The 16009-nt window shown below is 36.6% G+C and overlaps 1 long non-coding RNA gene across 2 annotated transcripts; it reads left to right on the plus strand.

Annotated features, from left to right (window-relative positions):
• The first annotated feature begins 8182 nt into the window (after positions 1 to 8182).
• LOC145778083 (uncharacterized) lies at positions 8183 to 10648 on the plus strand. Of its 2 annotated transcripts, none has more exons than XR_014290413.1 (4): positions 8183 to 8619; positions 8849 to 9053; positions 9535 to 9687; positions 10470 to 10648. It is a non-coding gene; the product is annotated as an uncharacterized LOC145778083 (long non-coding RNA). The 2 variants fall into 2 exon arrangements; XR_014290412.1 differs by having other exon boundaries at positions 9560 to 9687.
• Positions 10649 to 16009: the final 5361 nt, after the last annotated feature.

A 16009-nucleotide genomic window follows, 5' to 3' on the forward strand; every position in this document is an offset into this window, starting at 1 on the left:
CAATTAATTATCGTGATCACGCAGGGCGTGAACTGAAAGACGATCGATTCGCCATTGAAATGCATTGGGAAAAAGCTTCGTTGGGGGGCTGTCTTCGAACAACGATTGCTCGCATATTAAATAAGAATTAAATAAGATATAAAAATGAAAGTTAACACTTCAATAAACAGTAATATGTTCTTTTAATTGGTTGTCGTTAAATGTTTTTATCATTGCAAATAAACTTTTGATAATAGTTTGAATTTGGTCAAGTTTAGGTGGCCACTAGATGGAGCTAGTAGTATTTTGGGACTTGATATTAACTTAGTTAGTTAGATATATGCTTGTGCTTTTCAACGATAGCAAATCTGTTGAAATTGAGCAAGAAATGAATAAATGGGAGACAATTAATTATCGTGAACACGCAGGGCGTGAACTGAAAGACGATCGATTCGCCATTGAAATGCATTGGGCAAAAGCTTCGTTGGGGGGCTGTCTTCGAACAACGATTGCTCGCATATTAAATAAGACATAAAAATGAAAGTTAACACTTCAATAAACAGTAATATGTTCTTTTAATTGGTTGTCGTTAAATGTTTTTATCATTGCAAATAAACTTTTGATAATGGTTTGAACTTGGTCAAGTTTAGGTGGCCACTAGATGGAGCTAGTAGTATTTTGGGACTTGATATTAACTTAGTTAGTTAGATATATGCTTGTGCTTTTCAACGATAGCAAATCTGTTGAAATTGAGCAAGAAATGAATAAATGGGAGACAATTAATTATCGTGAACACGCAGGGCGTGAACTGAAAGACGATCGATTCGCCATTGAAATGCATTGGGCAAAAGCTTCGTTGGGGGGCTGTCTTCGAACAACGATTGCTCGCATATTAAATAAGATATAAAAATGAAAGTTAACACTTCAATAAACAGTAATATGTTCTTTTAATTGGTTGTCGTTAAATGTTTTTATCATTGCAAATAAACTTTTGATAATGGTTTGAATTTGGTCAAGTTTAGGTGGCCACTAGATGGAGCTAGTAGTATTTTGGGACTTGATATTAACTTAGTTAGTTAGATATATGCTTGTGCTTTTCAAAGATAGCAAATCTGTTGAAATTGAGCAAGAAATGAACAAATGGGAGACAATTAATTATCGTGAACACGCAGGGCGTGAACTGAAAGACGATCGATTCGCCATTGAAATGCATTGGGAAAAAGCTTTGTTGGGGGGCTGTCTTCGAACAACGATTGCTCCTATATTAAATAAGATATAAAAGTGAAGGTTAGCCCTTCAATAAACAGTGACATGTTCTTTTAATTGGATTTGATTTAGATTGTTTATCATTTAAAATGAAGTTTTGGTGATGGTTTGCATTTGGTCAAGTTTAGGTGGCCACTAGATGGAGCTAGTAGTATTTTGGGACTTGATATTAACTTAGTTGGTTAGATCTATGCCTGTGCTTTGCAACGATAGCAAATCTGTTGAAATTGAGCAAGAAATGAATAAATGGGAGACAATTAATTATCGTGAACACGCAGGGCGTGAACTGAAAGACGATCGATTCGCCATTGAAATGCATTGGGCAAAAGCTTCGTTGGGGGGCTGTCTTCGAACAACGATTGCTCGCATATTGAATAAGATATAAAAATGAAAGTTAGCCCTTCAATAAACAGTAATATGTTCTTTTAATTGGTTGTCGTTAAAATGTTTTTATCATTGCAAATAAACTTTTGATGATGGTTTGAATTTGGTCAAGTTTAGGTGGCCACTAGATGAAGCTAGAAGTATTTTGGGATTTGGTATTAACTTAGTTGGTTAGATCTATGCTTCTGCTTTTCAACGATAGCAAATCTGTTGAAATTGAGCAAGAAATGAATAAATGGGAGACAATTAATTATCGTGATCACATAGGGCGTGAACTGAAAGACGATCGATTCGTCATTGAAATGCATTGGGCAAAAGCTTCGTTGGGGGGCTGTCTTCGAACAACGATTGCTCATATATTAAATAAGATATAAAAATGAAAGTTAGTACTTCAATACACAGTAACATGTTCTTTTAATTGGATTTGATTTAGATTGTTTATGATTTAAAATGAAGTTTTGGTGAAGTTTTGGTTGAAGTTTTGATGGTCAAGTTTAGGTGACCACTAGATGGAGCTAGTAGTATTTTGGGACTTGGTATTAACTTAGTTGGTTAGATCTATGCTTGTGCTTTCCTACGATAGCAAATGTGTTGAAATTGAACAACAAATCAATAAATGGGAGACAATTTCTTTCCGGTGTGTTTCAGTGCATTTCCACCCCGCTCTTCCTCTTTCATAATAGTCTATTCCAATATGTGTGACGTCATCATTTTTTCCGGTTGACCAACAGGGCGTCTTGTGCAAGAGCACCAAAATTTCAAGTGCTTTGAATCCTACTATCTTGACAAGTAACTGCTTCATGTGCGGAATGCAATCATAGACTGCATCTGCCTGATATCCAAGTTGGGTAAAACGTCACTCTTTGTAGAAGCTAAACGATTTATATACTCCAGCATCATCTAAAAGCAAATCAAACTGTTCTGCTAAAGATGCTATTTTGCCATTCCCTCATAGGCTACGAGCTTTAAAAGAGCTGCCAGAGCAGTTTCAACCACAGATTTGTTTTGCCGGAGGTAGGCCTGCAACACTGGCTCTCTCTTTACAATAAGTTTACGAAGACCAATTTTGTTTTCGAGAGCAGCCATAGCTGTGAGATTGTCTGTATCAAACCGTTCACATGTATGGGACTTACAAAGTAACAGTGACGATCGGTGAGGGAAAGCAAGGAAAGCAGTGCTTACCTGAGCGAAAACTATGCAAAATATAATGACTGAATTCTAGGTTTAACTTCTTATTATTTTTATCAAGTCTATTTGGACTTGAAAATTACTGTGTTCGTGACTAGAATTACTCGTAACGCTTGTGAGTAGTCTAAGTCCTCACCAAACCGCATTTCTTGCCTATAAATGCTAATTAACGCAAACGCTTTTGTCAGAAACCATCACTGAAGCTCCAGGGAAATCAACTTTCAAAATTGCTTACCCTACATTGAAAAACGCCTTCGTTTTATCCAATCCTCAATCGTTTTGCAAAACGACACCAGCTGCTTAGCCAATCAGATGTGTTATCTGGTGTTATGGTTAAAGTTGCTTTCCCAGTGACGTGAATGCGTATCTCATCGCAATGCCCCCCCAAGCTCAAAGCTTTTAGTTATTTCCTTGTAGAAACATAAGCATTTTAAAACGTTTGTCTAACAATCTGCTGCGTTTGGGACGCACAATGTCCTTTCCAAGCGAAAACATGCGTTCCACAGCCGCGCTGGATGGTATTGGTGTGTAATTGTATTTCAAAAACATGCCTTGAAAACGTTTACTCTGAAAGGTATCACTATTCTAAGCGTGCTGTGATGGTTTAGCATAGCCTAAATCTTTTAGTGAGGTCCACTGCACCAACATCGCTCTTTTCAGGGGCACAGAGCTCTTGAAATAAAGTATCTTCAACCTCCGTGATGACATTCATTAATTTTTCGCTTTCTCTCTCCGATCCCTCGTGTTCGATACTGATCCCTCGTGCTCTTTGTTTCAAAGTTCTAAAAATCCACATTTTCAACTGCTTAAAATTTTTATTTTTTGTTCAGAAAACACCAGGAATGGCATTTTAGAGCATATAAAAGTGCAAAATTTTCTGGGGGGCATGCCCCCAGACCCCCCTAGGAGGCTCGCGCCTTCGGCGCTCGTCCGTTCCTGCCACTTTATGACGTCATATTTAACATCACCATTTACAGCACCCCCACGGCCAAAAGTCACGAGCCGCCACTGATGCATAGCCTTTTACTTCGCAACAGCTTTTGAGCCCCCCCCAAGCTAAAATGTATAATTACGGGCCTGGGTTTTGCAGGTCATAAAAATCGGATTGAAAAATCCTTTCAAAAAGCATGAAGAAATGGCGTTAAATGATAAGCAAACAAAGGCACAAAAATATAGAAGCGTGTTAAAAATAATCGCAAGTTTCATCGGATGAAAGTCTGGCGCAAGCAAACCTTGATTTGCTATGTTTTTTGTTTTTTTTATTTTTATATATATTTTTTTGTTTTAAAGAGAAATCATGCGAGCATGGCGTGTGTTCGTCTTTAAGTCTCTGGCTTGATTCGGATAATGTCTTTATACTTCAGAGTTCGATATGATTAGGCTTCTCGTTTCTCACTTCATCAGAGTGTTTTGTTGCGTCTCGAGAGCTTTCCGAATCGAACCAGGCTTTGTGCATCACTGCCAGTAAATATGCTCTGTTGATTTCTCCTGAAAGTAATAAAAATACAAGGTGCAGAAATAATGTGTTGTAGCTAAAACAGTATATAAAAACGACATCAAAACAATGCAAAGCGAATTAATTCACGCAAGAGCAATTAACATTAAAAGCAGCACTCACTACAGGACTTCTTATTCCGAAAAAAAACAAACAGTCTAATTATTGGTAGCGAATTAGAGATAATTTAGAAATACCGTCTGGGATGTAGAAAAAGGTAAAGAAACATATAAAAGGTCGCAAGATAACGTTGAAAGAATGTAGAGGTAGAGTATTGAAACGAAGATAAAAAAAAAAACACACACGCATTTGGCTAACGCGATTGATTGACGAGAACCAAAATATCTGACCACAACTGAAGGATGACACTGTGCTGAAGTTGAACTTCATTTATGAAGTAGCAAAAAGCTTCGGCAAAAAATACAGCCAGCGATTTAGCTTGAGCTGCAAAAAAACCTGCTATGGTTGCAGTGTATCGCGATGCGATTGTAAAATGTATTTGAGGGCCTAAACAATGTTGTTTTACAAATGAGAATAGACTGTGCTATTTCTCAGGCAATGTCAATACATGCCCTACAACATGCCAGGTTGACCTCGATAAAAAGTAAAAAATAGCTATGTGGGGACCACATTTAGGTACCATTAGCCACATGCTTTGAAAGGGTACGTGGAGACCAAGTTTGGGCTCCATTAGCCACGTTGCTCAGACAAGATTGCGTGGGGGCTTGATTGCTCCATTAGCCACGCTGCTCAGAAAATAAACAAAAAATGTTCAAGCGTAGTAGCTTGTAAAAATCAGTGCTATCAAAAAAAGCGTTATTACGTCAGAAATTTTGTTCCACGTCAACAAAATGCGCCAGCGCAAGTTTGTATATATTTAGAAAAAATAGCAATTGAAGCGTTTAGAACGAAAAGTGACTAAGTCACATTTTCACTCGAATTGAGTTAAGTACAAAAACGTATTGCTTTCATTGTCCTTTGTCACCAGACACAAAAATATTTTGGTATAAAGCTTGCTAAGCCATCATTTTCGAATACAGGTTTTGAGCGGAAAGGTAATTTTTTCTTCTAAAAGTAGCTAAGTCCGTTCTGACCAATAGCGTCGAGTCATTTAACCACGTGACATGATTTTTTTTTGCTTTTTGATGGGGTTCCATTTTAGAGGATATAAAGTCATTAGCTAGTTACCGGTTATTTAGACTGGGACACTGCCTCTGGTTTAGGTAGGGTAGGTGAAGGATTAGGATTATTGGTAGTGTTAAAAACGGTAGTGTTTTTATCAGCTTTTAATTGTAGATATTTTGCAAGTAAGTGATCAAATACCGGTAGTATTTATAGGCCTACTGCTTTCGAATCAAATTCAGCAGTTCAGTTTGCAAGAAGTTTAGCAGTGCAGACTTCAATATTCATGGGAGATGATTAGGCTATTCGATGGAGTGTTGGTGCCAGCAGATAACGAAATGAAGTACACTTAACCTAAGATTAAGTAGCTAGCCTATTAGATTGGACTATTATTTTTATAACTTATTCTGCAAAGGTCCTAGCCTATCTACCAGTCTTCTTTACTTCTATACTAGCCTACACTACTAATGAAGGGAAGAAGGTTTTGAGAGTGTACCCAATTATTATTATGTAGTCTAGTAGGCCTAACCCAATTATTATTCTACTGTACATTGCCAATGAAGGTGGAAAAGTCTCTGTACTTTACCTGTTTTTTATCCCAGTAATTACCAGTAGCCTAACAGTTATTATGTGCTACTAGCCTAATTTTTTCAAGATATTTCTAACCCAAAATAATTCTTTGCAGATTATTCCAATGTCATATTAGTACGAGGTTTGAACAAAAATATTTAAATAGCTCACTTTACAGTAGTATCTGGAGTAAGAGATGGCAAATTCTGTTAGGCCTATAGAACACTTAAAAGTGCTTAAGTCCATCATTTGTGTCTAAAAGTGCCTAAGTCCAACAATTTTGAAGAAAAGTGCATAAGTCCAAAAAAGAATATTATCAATGTTTTTTGACAAGTTCAACTAAAAAATCAATTAACAGTGCAATCAGAACTAGATTGGGATTGTAGACACTGACACATGGTAAAAACAAAAAAAATCTTTTAAATCTTGATTTTACAATGCAATTGAAAACTGTACATGTCAATATCTCCTTAGTAGTATTTTGTGACTTAGTCACTTTTCGTTCTAAACGCTTCAATTTATTTATAGTAAGAACTATGCCGAAATTATGTAGAACAGAGAATAAAGATAAATGAGAGAAAATACGAGAGAGTTTAAGTTTAACACGTAGGCTACCAATTTGCAATTAATAATACTTTCGAAAAGGCTGTCCACAAAAATACTACGTGTTTAACTGTTCATTCATTGATTCCAACAAGCCATTTTGCGAGTGCATTGTGATTCGAAAGCTAAAGTCGTCAACAAAAATTAGGCGTTCCTTTTGAATTACAGGCATTTGTCTCTATCGACGATCGACGTGGAATTACGTTGTTTTTGCGAAATAGGCAAAGGCGCTTTTTGCTTTAACGTTAAAATGCAATATGAAGGACAGTGTGCGAGACAAGCATACAAGTTAATTATCAACATACTTTCTACAACGTCTAATAGCGTTGTAACTGAGAAAATATTTAGCAATACGAGATAAAACATTATCGCTTCCATTTGAAGATTGGGCTTTGGATGGAAGGTAATTGTTAAATTAAAAACAAAATTAAAATAAGCACTTGCCGTTAGTTGATTTCTTCAGTTGGTTAGCAGAAAGTTTTTGATTTTCGTTCTTCGGCTTGAAGTTGACTATAAACTAATACTCCTTTTTGGTTGAATTTTCTTGTTCTCTTCTTACTTCTTTCTTGCCAAGGCAAAACTCGGAAGGCACCAATGCAGGGGTTCTAAGTTTTATTTTATATTAAATGTTTATAACCCCTGATAACAGCAGAAACGCTGCTGGCGTAACAAAGCTTCAATGGTACAAAGGTAACGCAATGAGTCTCAAGTTCTTTTATTCGTGAGTTCGAATTGAATTTAGATTTTGAAAAGTTATCTTATGAGTCTCTGTTAAAATGAATTTTATGAGTAAATCTTATATTATGAGTCAAAATTGTTTTGTGCAGAGGTATATAAAGCACTTTCAGAAAAAGGAAAAAGCAAACAGTTTCGTAATTAAAAATTGGCAAATTCCAACAATGTTTACGAACTCGGTTGAACTCCTGGTGAGATTCCATTACATGGGTGAACTGCGGGTACAACGTTTTGTTAAAGGGGCAGACAACCCCATTTTCAAATGCAAATTGAGAGTTGAAATACATAAAGGGGATATTCAAAAACACGTTGCACTTGTTTTTATGAAAAAATACTCATTTGTTCTCACGCAATCTTAAAACAAAGTTTTGGTTTTGTAATTCGAACACACACCGCACGAACTGTTGTCAATATAAAATTTTTTCTCGGGTGACGTCATGCGAGTACTGCTGGACAAATATTTTGCTTGTTTGAGGTGTGGCATGCGTTTGCAGCAGTGGATAAGATTATTCCAAGTTACAATTGAAGTTCAGATTTAGTTTATTGTAGCCTTGGTGCTAGCTTACATCATTTTACAGACTACACTAAACTTTTTATTGGACGTTTAACCTAAACATTTTGGGCTAGACCTTGCAGTGTTTGCATAGTTTTGATGGTATTTAACAGCAAGGGTTGCAGAGATTTGCATTTATTTTTTACTTCATGATTAGTCAGTGCTGTGTGCACGATAGGCCTACCTACCAGTCTCAGTATTTATTCATGTATTTCAATTTGTGATTGTGTATTGGCTAGACAAGTAGGCCTATATCTCAATATGCATTCTTCCCCAGTGCTGTGTGAGTAAACTAAGCTAAACCTGTTACAATTTGGTACTCATCATGCCAAATCGGTGTGTTGTACCGTATATAACTGTTCATCTGGCAGTTCTTCTAGGCTACTGATAAAATTTCTTTGTTCCATTTTCCAAAAAATCGTACCATAAAAAAGAAATGGAACAAGTCTGTAAACACCACAAGAGTGTGGCCAGGATCAACAGAGTCCAGCACAATATGGCGACTCCATTTCAAGGAAACAGATTTTCAAAATCTTTTTCAATTTGACATGGGTCATGCCACACGTCTCAATTTAAACCTTAATGCATGCCCTTCAATTTTCCAAACAAAAACATTTCAACAACTTTGCAACCGTTGGATTCAAAGTCCAGTGGAGAGACAACTCCACAACAAAATTCCACTTTATCCATGCGACCGGCTGCTAGGAAGCGGCAAGTTCTTGAGGTAATTTTAAGCTAACAATTATATTACTACATGTTTGTTATAAAGTACCGTACATAGTAGCGAAGTAGCATCCTTGAGAAATTGTTTTCCATAAGTTTACAATATGTATGCTGCCTGCTGGTATAGTGATTCCCAGCTACATGCGCTTTTAGAACATCCCATGTATAATTCACCAAGTGCATTAACAAAAAATGTTCCTTCATATATACATTGTTGTTTTCTTTTTCAGTTACTGGCTAGGGATGCACCCAAATTCGTACCCTGAACAATTCCTACCCTGGAAAGATCAAGAGAAAAAATTTAAAAAAAGCCGAAGTCATGCCAAACAGAAATGGTTACTTGTGATGCTGTAACACAATATGACGTGTTAGATTTCCGTGCTTGTTCATCAAAAGGATGCCAAGCTGCCTTGAAGCCAATGAGTGCGGCGAAAGGTAAGAAACTTTGATTCTATAATATGACATATTATGAAATAACAGTAGTGTACATTTTAATAGCTTTGGAAAGAGAAGTGATGCCAAATAATACTGTAAAAGTTGCTTTGCTTGATTTGGAATATGTTTATTGCAACAACTCAGGCTAATGCCCTGGTATTAACACAATCTGTAGGTGTGACCTGCAACTTGCAATTGAAAGAAAATGAATGTGACAAAACATTTTAAATAAAGTAGGCTAAACAATATCACACCAAATCAGAAGAATCGATGTATTTAAATACAGAGCTTTCGCCACACAAGTGGCTTCATCAGTATAAACTTATTCAAATAGAAGTTTGTAAACAATGATATATCTGTTATAGATATTTTATGAATGCTTCCTGATGTATGGAAACACACACATACTGTAAACGGAAGTGCTCAATCTTTTCCTTAAAATAGTGTCATTGATAAGAATTTTTAATATGTCATTGAGCAGAATATTGTACTTCAACAATTGGAAGGTGATGGTATTGACCTCATGTTAGCGGGAGATGGAAGGGTAGATTCTCCTGGACATTGTGGGAAGCACGGCACATGCACGATCATGGACACAAGATTGAATAAAATAGTGGATTTGCAACTTCTTCAGGTATGGACTTCAGCCAGTACATTTTATACTTTAGCTAGCAAATCCAGCTTCTTTTACATGACTCATTGAATAGCCAGTGTGTCTTATAACAAATTTACGTTTACTTTACGTATGTTTGTATGTAATAGTTTCTCTGCTCAGCGCGCTTTCCATTGATTGTTTTCTCTGCTCGCGCCTCACTCCATCTCAGCAAGCCCATTTTCATAAGACCTTTTCTTGCTGTGTTCAGTAAAAGGGACTTTTGTTACTTTAAGTTCTGATCGTGTGAGACTGACTTAATTTGTTCGTTTTATATTATTGGCTTGTGTTTTGCAGATGTACTTCGTTTCTTACTTCATTTAAACCTAATAAATGGTCGTTTCAGTGTGAACATACCCAGATAACAAATCAGTCGCTTTTTACATTGATTCAACGTCTGCAGACGTTGAATCAATGTAAAAAAGCGACTGATTTGCTATATGTGTACTTTTCTCAAAACTGCTCGTAAACTGGCCAACTTCGCCCAGAAAACAGCAACGTAATGATGATTTATTGATGCTAAGCAATTTCACTGAAAACAATTTCACTGAAACAAATTCACTGAAACAATACAAGTTGTATTTGGCTGTACAGTGTACAATGTACATGCTTCCCATTGCCAAGTCAAGAAAAATTTGCGGCCATGGCCGTCTCCCATCGAATCGGCACATACAACACTGCTACTTTATGCAATTCTGATGCTTTTTATTTTATTAGGATTTTGGAGATACAAGAGTAAATATAACCAAAAGTTGTTTTTGCAGATGCTGTAAGCACATTTCCCACAGACAGTTTGTTCAGTGGATCTGGGGTTATCTTGGTAGATCAATCCGTGTGCCTCTGATGTCATGCGTCGTTTCGGCCATTAGATCGAAGTTTCCACGTGACAAAAATGAATAGTTGGGTTTAAGTATCCTGATTTGAAATAAAGTCACAATACAAAGTCTGCTTTGAGAAAAGCTTTTCCGTGTGCACAGAGAGATGACAGAGAGAGTGAATTTTGTACATGTCCAGTAAGCTATGCTAGAGGTCCTGAGAGAATCTTCCTAGTTCTTTACAAACTAATATGGTACTTGCCGAAAGGTAGTTGCTTTCAGTGTTCATTTTATCAACTACTAAGCCGCTTACAATCGACATAAATACATGTAGTTCATTGTATTTGTTGGAAACGACACTACGAACACTTGCTTACAATGCATCTTGCGCGAACATAAGATCGGCTAGTACTCTCATGACGTCACACGTCATTATCGCACGGTTCAGTGAGCACGCGTCGCTCTGAAACTAAGGGCTAACTAAAACGGCCCTACAAAGGAAACGCAATGAAATTAAGGGAAAATTTCAACGACAACTACTTATTATACATGTCTAGAGCACTTACAAACAAAAAAATCGAAAAGTATGGTTTGGGGTTTACTGCCCCTTTAAAGCAGAGAAGATTGAAAGCGATGACTTGCCATTAAACAGAATCACTTGAGGAAAGCTGCCGGTAAAAGATTATTTGAGTAAAAAATGATCCATCAATATTATCTCGGTGCACAACAAGTGAGTTTTCTTAAGAAACGCAACTAGCCTAGATTTATTCTCACTTTTGGGTTCAGTGAGTTTTTAAGAAACGTAAATGTTATGTGAGAATTACATTTTGTAGAGAGCTAAAAACAATGGAAATTCATTCGGGTCCCTACACATGCATTTCATTGCAATTTGCAACTCTAAAAATTATTGTGTTGTCAAGGCCTTCGCTGCAGGGGGGCGTGCCCCCTCCCTGACAACTACCTGTGCACACACACTTTGGGCACTGAAGAAGAACTGGTTTCAATTTTAGTTTCATTAACTAGGTGGCTAGTAAAAATATTACTTTTCATGGTCTTTCCACTTGTGTGTTGATCCGAAATAAAATTTATCGGCGATAATCAAATATTGCCTTTGGCGATAACGATAAACGATAACTGAAAAAAGAATTGAGCGATAACGATAAGCGATAAAAATTTATCGCCGGTAAATTATCGCCGATAATGCCCATCACCAGGGCCTCCAAGAGCCCTGCCGGGCCCCGGTGCAGATGTTGCTGCCGGGCCCCCCAGCGCGACATGTCGCGTGATATCTCACAAATCACAAGCAAAATTTGCGGTGCGTGTTAATCCACAAGGCCAATGCATACATGGTGTTCCGCACAGTGTTTTTATTTTAAAACCAGATCTATTTAAAAAATAATACAAAGAATACATTAGGTTAAAGTATTAACACTCCACTATTTCACAAAGAATGCAGTATTGTAGTGGTGTTTATGACTTTAAATTCACAGATACACACTAGTTATACACAAAGATAAAAGGCTGTGGCTATAGTTACACTATGTAGTGTAAATATAACCTCAATAGCGTTGCCAGATAAGGAATTCTGCTCTAATTTGAGGAAAAGTTTATAGCTGTTGAAAACAAAAACTTGTATTTTGGAATTTTTTTTTTAGTCATTTGCAAAGATCAAAACCCTAACCTTATTCCTAACTCTAACCCTTACCTTACCCCTTCCTAACTTTAATCCTAACTCTGGCAACACCTGATTGTAACAATGGCAAAAAGTGGGTAAAAATAGCCACTTTGAAGATAAAAATGGCAACACTATCCGGCATGGCTGACATACATATGTGTGCAACTGTGCATACTGCATACAGCTTTACATTAACATACCCTACAATATCATTTCTGACCTTAAAATCAGCAGAGACCAGGAGACTAAACTTGGATGAATGCATTGCTATTGTTCATGACATTAAGAAAAACCAACTTTATTTCAGGATCAATAGGCAGCTTCTTATTTTTACTCCTTTAGTTTTCTTTGCTTGTTTGAGTGAAACTGCATTCACGCACGATTGAGGGTCACTTTCTCTTCATTTCTACAGCAAGTGGTCAGTAGAAACCAAAGTTGAATATATTTATATTTTCAAGTCCTATCAATGTAAATGCACCTACCTACATCTATCACTATACTATGTATCGATACATTTACAAATACCCTGCATAACGACAGAATGGCTGTTTTGAGCCAATATTTACACTGTTCCTGAAATTCAAGAGTAAGATTGGATTGGCCTGGCTGGAGAAGACTGCTAAAAAATAAATAGTGAAAACAAACGAAAAGGAAAACTTCAACAAAACAAATATTTGTTTATATACTAAGCATATTTTTGAAAATCAACACCTTTCTGCAGTGCTGAAAAAGGAAGTTGCATTGCAATTAGGACACTTCTGATTCTGTCTGTAGTTGAAAGAAACTGTAGGCCTACTTCAACAGAAGTAAAGATCTATGATTTTTACTCAGAAAATCACACTTTCACTAATCTTTTAACTTTTTTTCGAATTTTGTCAGACTGTTATGACATTTGGCCCTGCTACAAGGACAAAATTATTTTCCAGCACTGCTTCCACGAAACTTGCTTGCATTCCAATACAGCAAAATCATTCAACAAGTCCTAAAAACTCAAAAATACTGTAACTGTCTCAGGCTATATTAGAGAAGTTCCATGATTTCAGTACATGTAATTAGTATCATATCCAAAACAAAAAAACACTTGAGCATTTTTGTACTGAAAAAGTGACAATAACGACTTCTTGCTAAGCAATTCTAACAATATTTCAATACTTTTTACTATTTTCTGAACTCTTAAAATATCACACTAAACAAGATTATACCTATACAACTAAAATTGTACCAGTTCAACATGATTACACATAACTGTCACTGCTTGCTTGTGTCATAAATTGACAAGATGTCAGAAAAATGCATGAAATACCTTCTGTGTAATGACTGTAACCTAACCTGATCAATCAATTGTTTATTAAAACATACCGTACACACCCAATATTCACATTAAAACACCCAGACTAACACTGAAATTAAAACATTGAAATAAACTGAAATATTCATTCACACTGCAATATGTGTTTTCTGTAGTTTTTTAAAAAAGAATGCCCATGGTGGGCCCAACTGAAATACGAAACTAACATAAAAAATAATATTTCATGCAAAATCGACCTTAGCACGCAAATTTAAACATTTTTTCAGGCCCCCCTGAAAGTAAAAAATTGAAAATTCTGTAGTCATAAAAAAGAGCATACCCATGAGGGGGATCAATCAAAATACGAAACTAATATAATGTAGGCCTATATACAGTAAAAACAATATATTATCGACCTGAGCACGCAAAATTTAACATTTTGTCGGGCCCCTTGAACTAAAAAAGTTGAAAATTCTGTAGTTTTGAAAATGGGCATACCCATGAGGGGGCCCAAAGTCCAATCGAAATATGAAACTACCGGTAATATAAAAAACAATATATAATGCAAAATCGACCTGAGCATGCAAATTTAAACATTTTGTCGAGCCCTTTAAACTAAAAAAATTGAAAATTTTGTAGATTTGAAAAAGGGCATACCCATGAGGGGCCCAATTGAAATATGAAACTACCGGTAATATAAAAAACAATATTTTATGCAAAATCGACCTGAGCACGCAAATTTAAACATTTTGTCGGGCCCTCTGAACTAAGAAAATTGAAAATTCTGTAGTTTTGAAAATGGGCATACCCATGAGGGGGGCCCAATTAAAATATGAAACTACAACCGGTAATATAAAAAACAATAATTTATGCAAAATTGACCTGAGCACGCAAATTTAAACATTTTGTCGGGCCCTGTGAACTCAAAAAAATTGAAAATTCTGTAGTTTTGAAAAAGGGCATACCCATGAGGGGCCCAAATGAAACACAAAACTAATATAAAAAAAACATTATTTTATGCAAAATCGACCTGAGCATGCAAATTTAAACATTTTATCGGGCCCCATGAACTCAAAAAATTGAAAATTTTGTAGTTTTGAAAAAGGACATATGCTACCCATGAGGGGGGCCCAATCGAAATACGAAACTAACATAAAAAACAATATATTATGCAAAATCAACCTGAGCCTGCAAATTTTAACATTTTGTCGGGCCCCCTGAACTCAAAACATTAAGAATTCTGTAGTTTTAAAAAAGGGCATACCCATAAGGGGCCCAATCAACATACGGAACTAATATAAAAACAATATTTTATGCAAAATCGTTCAAATCAACTTTAACGCGTGAATTTAGACATTTTGTCGGGCCCCCTTGAACTCACCAGGCCCCGGTGCAATGCACCGGTTGTCCCCCCCTCTTGTGGGCCCTGCCCATCACTGTTTGCATGTACTTTCATTGTAGGTACGTGATACCAAACTTAGAATTGTATTGTAATGATATGTGAACCAGTATTAGATTAATCAGTAGCCTATCTAACCAGATTCGAACATTATTGCCATGAGATTGCAACAATTTTTAGTGTTAAAAAGTTTTCACATACCGGTAGTGGTGTATTTTGCAAGGTGTTTTATTTTTAAATTGTATCTGCTTCAACATTTTACTCAATTAAAATAGTCTTTGATTAAGCTTAGTGTCTTGTTTATATTGACACCTAGGTTGCAAACCGAATTTATTACAATCGCTGCTTGAAACGATTAGTTTTACACATGCAGTACGTAGCACCTAGTCATAAAAATTTTGGTATCGTGAGCTCACAATTGGAACAGTTGGAAAACAAGCCTATTCATTTCCTTTTCGTGCGAGTGAATAACAACGATCAAGACAGTGAAGTTATCGAAATAAAAGGTAAAAAATCATGATCTGAAGCAGAGTGAAAACCCGCTATCAGTTTTATTAACCTCGTTTCGCTCGTTTTGCTAATTACTTACCTTCAAAGCGTTAACAACGGCGAAAGTCTTTATAGTCTTTTATTGAATACAGTAGGCTATATACTCAGGCCCGGATTTAGGGGGGGGGCAGAGGGTGCAGGTGCCCCGGGCCCCCCGACTTTTGAAGGGCCCCCTACGTGGAAAAAATGTGATTTTGTGTTATTTTTTTCCTTTCAGCCTTTAAAGTTTCTGCAAAATCCTGTGCAGTGCTGGATTAATGCTACTGTAGACGTAGAGGTGGCTTTTCGCGCCATAGAAGCGAAAAAATTTTTTGCACGGGGACCCCCCGATCTAAAAGTGCCCCGGGCCCCCATCATCTAAATCCGGCCATGTATATACTCGAGTATAGGTCGAGATGTACGCAAGTGATTTTCACCTCAAAAAGACAAGTTCAACTAACACAGGACAAGCTGTTGTCTCCAGCTCGGCAGTTTTCAAAATGAACGCACTTAAAATCATTGTCGACGTAGCCTAGATTACGGAGTGTGAAATCTTGTCGGCCTAAGTAAAAGTTTTGAATACGTTTGTATTGCAAAGA

This window comes from Aplidium turbinatum, chromosome 10 (assembly GCF_918807975.1).
Source record: "Aplidium turbinatum chromosome 10, kaAplTurb1.1, whole genome shotgun sequence".
NCBI classification, from domain to species: Eukaryota; Metazoa; Chordata; class Ascidiacea; order Aplousobranchia; family Polyclinidae; genus Aplidium; species Aplidium turbinatum.